Source organism: Orcinus orca, chromosome 5, assembly GCF_937001465.1.
Source record: "Orcinus orca chromosome 5, mOrcOrc1.1, whole genome shotgun sequence".
NCBI lineage: Eukaryota > Metazoa > Chordata > Mammalia > Artiodactyla > Delphinidae > Orcinus > Orcinus orca.
The window spans coordinates 97125283-97135206 of record NC_064563.1 but is presented as its reverse complement, the minus strand read 5'-3'; the positions used below and the strand labels follow the sequence as shown (position 1 = coordinate 97135206).

At 36.2% G+C, this 9924-nt stretch overlaps 1 pseudogene; it reads left to right on the top strand.

Moving 5' to 3' along the window:
• The first annotated feature begins 3648 nt into the window (after positions 1 to 3648).
• LOC101288062 (ribosomal protein L18-like) lies at positions 3649 to 7739 on the top strand (annotated as a pseudogene).
• The last annotated feature ends 2185 nt before the right edge of the window (positions 7740 to 9924 follow it).

Below are 9924 nucleotides of genomic sequence, written 5' to 3'. Positions count from 1 at the left end.
AACAGTCCAAAAAGTCACTGTATCCATCACTGGCTATATTAATTTCTCCTCAAATTCAGTAAGAGGCCCACTGAATATTCTGTCACCTAAAGACTAAATTATAAATTTAACTACCAATAGCATGTATATGACACAAAGAGAAGAAGGCAAGATATGAAGAAAATTGTAGCATACAAATAAGTGCACACATACACACACACACACACACACACACACACACGTATATATGGTATATCTCTGAAAGGTAGAATATGTCCAAAATGGGATAGAGTGAGATTTTTATTTTCATCATACACTTCTGTAGTATTGCAATTTGTTACTACAAGTATGCATGATTTTGTCCTAGTCCTATGTCTGCAAATTTCTAGATTTATTACCCAGAGCACTTAACCTATCTGTAGTTCTTTTCTCATCTGCAAAATAAGGGAATTAGAATAGATGCTCTAAATTTCTTCCAACTCTAGCATATATGATTCTATTTTTACAACTTAAGAGCCCTGTCCAAGTATACTCCACATATGCTAAATAGATGTATCTTTAAGTTATATAAAAAACACAATCTTTGGACTAGAAAAATATCAGCTCAGATGCCACCATTTACTAGATACGTAACTTTGAGTGAGTTGCTTAACTTTTGGACCTAAATTTCCTCATTTGTAAAATAGAAAAAAAAAATAAGACCTCATGTGCGTTAACATACAACAGTTCAACTAATTGTAGTTATGCTCTTTAATCAAATAAAAGTTTACCTTGATTCTAAGATATATCTTCACTATGTTATGAAGAAGGAAGGAATGGAGGTAGGAAGGAAGGAAGAAGAGTCTATAATTAAATCATGGTATGCCATTATTGTAGATGCTTTCCAATAACAGAGATGTTAAAATGTGGGTGGGGGGAGATGGTGAAGTACTTTTTAAATCTGTGAAATAAGACATTACTGTTATTGTTATTCACTGAACATACACCACTGTGGTTGAAAAGGCAACTCAGCGATCATTTTTCATCTCCAATTCCAGTAATTAAAAAATATTAAATCAATATTACACAATGTGGAAAGTAAAAAGCAAGTACTATGTGCCCTTTATGAAAGGGCAGAATGCATGCATTTTATAATGGGTTGATTATTGACTGTCTACTATGTGACAGATAGGATGTTAGATGCTTGAGATAAAACAGTGAGGTAAAAGAGAATCCCTGTTCATATTGGAACAGACAGCCTAGAAGGGAAGAAAAGCACTGATAGAATTTAGTGAAGATAAAGAGTAAAGGAAGTATTTGATAAAACAAAATGGAGAAAAATACTATGTTATTTTTTTCTTAAAATAGAATATTAAACCCTAAAATATGTGAACACTTTTCAGTACCCATTCTGGAAATTTTTGTATGTATAAAATGAAAACATAGTATCTTTAGGTTGAATGAATATGAAGCAAATGATTCAGTGACCAGGGCAAGGTGACACAAGGATTAGAATAAGAGGCATTATAAGAAAAGAAGTAGAAAGTTAAAATATCCATTTCCCAAGCCTTATTGTCTTCAAGAATCTAGGGTTTTGATTCCTGATGTACACAAACAAAAATGTTGGAAAGAAAATAGACTTGTCTGTCCAAAAACAAAAGGGGGTGGAAGGTGAAGCCATAGAACATGTTTCCAATCTGGAAACAAAAATGACATGCTTTAATGTTTTACTGTCATCTCAGTCAGGAACAAGCAGGTATTCTCTAACTAGCTGACAGTACTTATGGTAATACTGGACTAGCAACAGAGTGAGAAGGCATTTAGTAATCTTTTATTTACTTAAATGCATACCCTGAATATATTTGTTTTTTCTTCTACCTGTATGACTCGTTTTGTTTTATTTTAAAGCTATCATAGGATAGATAGGCATTTTGCTTAGTGTTTTTCATAACAAAGCAAGTCATTGAAAAATTTAAATGACATATATATATATATATATTTTTGAGGTTTCTGGGGATTTGTTTTCTGTAGTTTTCTAGTATTTCTTTCAGTTCACACTTTAGGGAAACAGTTTATGTGCCAGAGAAGTAGATATCTATCCCTTTAGAAAGTTCTACAGTTTAACCCATCACTATGGCTGCAAGATGTATTTCTATCAAACCAGACTGACTTCATTCTATTTACCACAGTGTATTCTGTTTGTAATCTTTGTTTGTATTCTGTTTGCACCACAGAGAAAGGAAAGTTGAAATGACAAATACATTAAAGAGACTTCCATAGGTAATTTTGTGAACTCTTTTCCCTCCAGAGAACTTCACAAGAATAGGGATGTCAGCATAAAATTGTATAAACATCTACAGGAAGGAATTCTTCATTACAAGTAATCCATTTGGTATTTCTACATTTGGCAAATGCCCTTACTTGTGTTCCATGGACATTAGAAACAGAATATGCAATATACTCTGTCTACTGGTCTCATTTAGATTAACTTCTTAAGGAAGCACTCTGTTAGGTATGAAGTTCTGGATTTCACTGGTGACTTTGTACCAACATATATCATTTAGCAATAATTTTCCCATAGCTTATTTTGAAAGAAAAAAAAGAGTCAGGTTTTATATGGTATACGATAGAATTAAATAAATACAAACCTCCAGTAATTTTACATCAGAGGATAATTTCACTACTCTGTTATTTTTCTTTTGTTTTTCTTTCTGTGTATCTCTATGCCTGATAAATCCTTATTTCCTAATCTTTCCAGATTCTTGTTTTCCTTCTATCTTCAATGTTTAATACATGCTAAACACTTACAATTTGTTTTTAGGTAGAAAGGAAAATATGGGGATAGAATGCCTTATGTGCTTATGTGTATAACTAATAAAACACTAGTTACATAAATATTATTTAACACATTTATAATCTTTTTTTTTTTTTTTTTTTTTTTTTTGCAGTATGTGGGCCTCTCACTGCTGTGGCCTCTCCCATTGTGGAGCACAGGCTCCGGACGCGCAGGCTCAGCGGCCATGGCTCACGGGCCCAGCCACTCCGCGGCACGTGGTATCTTCCCGGACCAGGGCACGAACCCTTGTCCCCCGCATCGGCAGGCCGACTCTCAACCACTGCGCCACCAGGGAAGCCCTAACACATATTTATAATCTTAAAATAAATTATATTAGAAAGGAAATAAAATTTCTAAGGTAGAAAAAAGAGGTATTTTTGAACATAGATATTGTGGTAGAGTAGCTTCAGGAACACAGATTCAGTAAATGTACTCAGCCAAGTTACAGAATACAGAACTAGACTTTGGAATGTAAGCAACAAAATTTATAACCTTTTGATTATATTGGTCTTGCCCATGGAAAGTGAGTTAAAGGTGAAGTATATAAGGTAAAATAATATCAGCACATTTTTAATACTGAGTACAGTAAGAGAGGGAAAGCAGAAAAATATACAATCCTAGAATAAACCAGTTCTAGTAAGTGCCAATCTATGAAGAGCAGATATATGAAAAAGCCCAGGGAGAGTTAATAAAATTCAGAATTTCCATTCCACTATAGGCTTTATTATCCAAACTGTCCATGGAAGGTTTAGCACCTGATTTTTGCTTCTGAAAGAAATGTACCTAGAATCTTCTGGTTAAGCATTGTGAATGTAATACATGCATTTATTTCTATTCCATCTAAAACACTCAAAATGCGGGGAGACAGCAGCACCTGCCTCCTTAGAGCAGTAGGCAGTGCATCAGTCTCACAAAATAGGATAGACTCACAATGCCAAAGAAAAATAGAACAACATAGAGATGTTAACTAAATTTTAGAAACCAGAAGCCAAAACGGCAGTTACCACTGATTTAGGATACCTGAATGGAAGATGCTTCCATGTGAGGAGAAGGAGGGATTAACAACAACACTCTAGCAGTTTCACACTGCAGGAGCCTGAGGAACTGGAGGTCTCAGTTACTTCAGTGAAGACTCAAGGCAGAGCAGAAAGCTGGATAAGTAGCTGAGTCTTTAATAAGAGCTGCTATATCCTCTTCTCTCATCCCTAACAGTCCAGTAATTATCTCTCTCCTACCTGTGCTAAAGATGAAGGGTTTATCCTCTGGAAAGTTGAATAATAGAGCATCTCATCTAAGAATATAAGGCACAGGTGAGGGGAAGAGGTAAGTAAGGTACTAAAAATGAAATTTAAGGGATAACTCAATTACTAAACATTGAGTTCACCAGCCTCTTCTCCCTCCTGCTGCCTAGACTACTAACACCCAGGTTTAAATCTCCAGGCAGGAAATGAAAGGAAAATAACAGATCAAAAGAAAAAAATCCCAACAATCTGACAATAGGGGATCCCTTGAAACATAATGAAAAAACTGAGTCCTCCCATGGGTAAAACTCACCAATAAAGCAGCCTCACCTGAGAAAACAGAGCTCCTTACTCTTAATATAAATGGGAGGTCAAGGACCAGCAACCAATTATGGAAAGTCCCTAATACAAATAAAGATGAAAACATACAGGAAAAAAAGCAACCAAGGCAATTTAAGAGGCAAAATTTAATATTTTTAAATATTTTATTGTCCTTAAAGACATAAGTGAACTATTATACCTAAGAATCCAAATCAGAATGCTACCAAAAAAAGACTATTTCAGACCAATGGCAATTTTTGCAGATCTAGAACAAAAAATCTTAAAATCTGTATGGAAACACACACAAAAAAAACCCAAATAGCCAAACAACCTTGAGAAAGAAGAATGGAGCTGGAGGAATTAGACTTCCTGACTTCAGACTACACTATAAAAGCTACAGTAATCAAAACAGTATGGTACTGGCACAAAGACAGACCTATAGATCAATGGAACAGTAATAGAAAGCCCAGAAATAAACCTACACTCCTATGGTCAGTTAATCTACAACAAAGGAGGCAAGAATATACAATGGAGAAAAGACAGTCTCTTTGATAAGTGGTGCTGGGAAAACTGGACAGCTACATGTAAAAGAATGAAATTAGAACATTTTCTAACACCATACACAAAAATAAACTCAAAATGGATTAAAGACCTAAATGTAAGACCAGATACTATAAAACTCCAAGAGGAAAACATAACAGAACACTCTTTGACATAAATTGAAGCAATTTTTTTGGATATGTCTCCTAAAGCAAAGGAAATACAAGCAAAAATAAACAAATGGGACCTTATTAAACTTAAAAGCTTTTGCACAGCAAAGTAAACCATCAACAAAATGAAAAAAACCTACTGAATGGGAGAATATATTTGCAAATGATACAACCAATAAGGGATTAATATCCAACATATATAAACAGCTCATACAACTCAACATCAAAAAAAATCAGATTAAAAATGGGCAGAAGAACTAAAAAGACATTTTTCCAAAGAGGACATGTAGATGGCCAATAGGCACGTGAAAAGATGCTCAACATCGTTAACCATCAGGGAAATGCAAATCAAAACCACAATGAGATATCACCTCCCACCTATCAGAACGGCTGTCATCAAAAGGAACACAAATAACAAATGTTGACAAGGATGTGGAGAAAAGGGAACCCTCATACACTGTTGGTGGGGATATAAATTGGTGCAGCCACTGTGGAAAACAGTATGGAGGTTTCACAAAAAACTAAAAATAGAACTACCATGTGACCCAGGAACTTCACTCCTGGGTATTTATCAAAAAAAAACAAACAAAAACACTAATTCGAAAAGATACATACACCCCAATGTTGATAGCAGCATTAGTTACAATTGTCAATGTATGAAAACAACCTAAGTGTCCATCAACAGATGAATGGATAAAGAAGGTGTTTTATATATATATATAATATATATATATATATATAAAATGTATATAAAAAAATACACACACACACTAGAATACTATTGAGCCATAAAAAAGAACAAAAATTTGCCATTTGTAACAACACAGATGGACTTGGAGGGTGTTATGCTAAGTGAAATAAGTCAGACAGAGAAAGACAAATACTATATCACTTATATGTGGAACCTAAAAACTACAATAAACTAGTGAATTTAACAAAAAAGCAGACTCACAGATTTAGAGAACAAACTAGTGGTTACCAGTGGGGAAAGGGAAGGGGGGAGGAGCAAGATAGCGGTAATGGAGTAAGAGATACAAACCATTACATATAAAATAAGCTACAAGGATATACTGTATGACATGGGGAATATAGCCAATATTTTATAATAACTATAATGGAGCACAATCTTTAAAAATTGTGAATCACTATATTGTACACCTGTAATATATAATATTGTATAGCAACTATACTTCAATAAAAAATAATAAAATTAAAATATTGAATATAATATAATAGCAAAAAAGTAAAAATAAGAGAAAGATTGGAAAATAAAGTTGAGAATATCTCCCAGAAAATTAAAAAAGCAAATACAAATAGGGCAGAAAATATAAGAAACAAAGAAACAAGATTGATTCAGGAAGCCCAACATTCATATAATAGAAATTCCAAATAAGGCAGAGAAAATGGGAGGGAAAAAATTATCAAAGAAATAAAACAAGAAAAATTCCCCAAATTCAACTGATAGACATGGATCTCCACAGTGAAAAAAGTGTACAGTATACAACAGAAATATATAAACAAAACAAAACAAAATAAACTCACATCAAAATCCATCAATCCATCACTGCAAATGTCACCTGAAGAATGAAGGAGGATCCTGAAAATTTACAGAGAGAAAGAGATTAAATTAACATGCTAAGGACCATGTAAAATAGTACCATCAGCCTTCTCAACAGCAATGATGAAACCATAAAACAAGGTAAACATGCTTTTAAAATTATGAAGCATGATTTGCTACATAAAACTTTAAGTCCAAACTATATCGACTGTGAGAATAGAAAAACATTTTCCAATATACATGCTCTCAAACAATTACTCCCTCCACATAATCACCTGAAACTGCTGGAGAATGTTCTCCAGCAAAACAAGGGAGTAAATAAGAAAGGAAGGCGCAATATGTCTTTGAGCTCTCTATCAATCAGAGTTCCTAGTTTCAAACAGCTAAAGAGAATTCTAGGTGATTATGTAGATGCAGAGCATATCTGGAAGATATGGGTCATTTGTAGAATCATTGGAAGGGCTAGAAAAACAAGCCATGCCACTGCACTGTCCCCAAAGAAATGTGACTTTTTACATCTCTCAAGGAGTGGTGGGTATGCGGGTGGGGCAGGGGCCGGTAGGAACCATCATGGGTCGCCACAAGCACTGAAAGGTTCAGCACAAGAAACCCAAGATCCAGGACATCTACTGAAGGCTGTTGGTCAAACTGTACAGATTTCCGGCCAGAGCACCAACACCACCTTCAACCAAGTTGTGCTGAAGAGATCGTTCAAGAGTCATACCAACTGGCCCGCCCACTGTCCCTTTCCCTGATGATCCGTAAAATGAAGCATCCTGGCCTGGAAGACAAAACAGCTGTGGTTGTAGGGACTAGAGCCGACGACAACGTGCATGTCCAGGAAGTGCCCAAACTGAAGGTATGCGATGCGCATGAGCATCCGCATGTAGAACCGCGTCCTCAAGGCCGCGGGGCAAGATCGTCACCTTCAACCAGCAGACCCTGGACTCCCCCAAGGGCTGTAACACCGTCCTGCTCTCCAGTCCTCGCAAAGGCGGAGAAGTGTATGGGCATTTCCGCCCGGGGAACAGCACAGCCACACTAAACCCTTCGTGGGACCGGAGAGGTTCGAGCATGCCAACAGCCAACGGGCCAGACACAGCTACAAAAACTAACCCAAGATCCTGCCTTGTTAGTAAAGATTTTGGATATAAGTAATTAAGAAAGTAAAATGAAACGAAGTGAAATGAAATGATTTTAAAAAGGGATCATTGAGGCCTTTCTATTTTGTACACAAAACCACTGGGCATCATGCCTGTGGACACCTCGGAGATCGCAACGTAGATACACATGGCTCCAGCCACGTGGTGGGCAGTGAGGTGAGAAAAACAATGGTTTGGGTGAATCACGTGATTACAGAGCTAGGGTTCCAGATGGTCATGATTGGCCTCCATAACAGCTCTAAGGAAGTAGTGAGAACAGGGATGGGAGAGGGCAGTTAACTACCAGAGGCCCCTCCAAGTATTGGCTGAGGGCCTTAAGCTGCCTCTGCCTATATGAAGAACTTCACCTTACAAACAGTGTTACTTCTGTGACCACCAGAGGAGAGCACTCCCTGTCCCTTCCTTTATCCATCATGAGCCAAGTTAAAGTCAGCCGTGGACATATTTGACTGAGACATCCTAGTTCACATGTTTGTGTCCTGGATGAAACAGTATCAGGGAAAATGAGAATCTAGCATTTTCAGCTACTATACCATAAATCACTCTTTACTTCCCTACAGTGTCCATAAGAGTGAGGATTTTCCCAATCACAAAAAGGTTTCAGATGCTGGGTATACAAAAAAAACAACAAATGTTTGGTTTTGTTTTTGTATTTTTTTTCTTTTTTTATATACTATCCATGAAATAGTGGCTCCAGCACTAGCAAGAGGTGAAGGGCATTTCCTAAAGGACAACATGGAGTGTGAGGATGGTGGTTATTCATTGAGCCTAGAGAACAACCAGACAGACAGAAGCTGAACACTTAAGAATTAAAGTTCTGGGAGGGATTTCCTAAAATTAAATTAAAAGTATTCCAGGGCTTCCCTGGTGGCGCAGTGGTTGAGAGTCCGCCTGCCGATGCAGGGGACACTGGTTCGTGCCCTGGTCTGGGAAGATCCCACATGCCGTGGAGCGACTAGGCCCGTGAGCCATGGCCGCTGAGCCTGCGCATCCGGAGCCTGTGCTCCGCAACGGGAGAAGCCACAACGGTGAGAGGCCTGTGTACCGCAAAAAAAAAAAAAAAAATGTATTCCAAGAAATTGACAACTTTGACTTAGTGGAAAAATGGGACTGAGAAGTGTTAAAGAGCATGGAAAATTTAGCCAGAGATTATAAGAAAACTAAATAACAGCAATAATAATAAAGGGCAATTAACTCCACAAATGAAAACAAGTTGTGCAAGAAAAGAATTTTAATAATAGAGCTCAATTTTGCTCTGAATTAAACAATATACATAAAGCCATAATAACTAAAATCTCTGAACCAAGATTCAATTTAAATGCTAAAAACTGGGTTTGTTAGATGGGAAGAGGAGATATACATATCCGTGGGAGGAACATCAGGGTGTGAGAGGAGTTTAACAGAGCTAAATCTTCAGTTTCCATAGTAGAACTCAATACACAATATCCAAAATTTAGGAAGATATTCAAAATGAGTTATTTTGGAACCTAGCTAGATACCAAAGAAAATGACTAAAAACCTTAAAGGTGGCATCCGCTGGGGAATGGAGAACTGTTGTTGGAAGGGATGGACAGGAGACTGCAGTTTACATCTTACTACATTTTGATTTTTAAACCATTTCCAAGAATTACTTTGAGATAAAGGCACACTTAATCTGTAAATTTAAAATCTGTAACTAGGAAGAATTAAGTACTTACTTGATGGTGGCATTAAAGTTGCATTATTTGAAAAAGTGTATGTCAAAATATAGCAAAAACTATAAAAATTTTTATATGTTATGACTCAGTAATTCCAATCATGACAATTTATCATGAAGAAAAATTCAATAAAGCAAAATGCTATTTATTGTAGCATTATAGATTTGTGTATCAAAAAAAATTAAAACTGTAATGGATTGATGACAAGCAAGTATGTTAAAATCCACAAGTTCAAAACTATATTTAAAAATATATTAATCGCTTTAGATGATGACAGATAACTAATTCATTATTTAGAAAGTAGTAAATAAAAGGAAACAACCAAGCATTTAACATGTCTCTCCCACATAAAACAAATGCACAAGTTAACAAAATACTTGACTGATAACCTCAAAAGAGAGACGACCAGATATTATGTGACTGCTGATGAAAGATACACC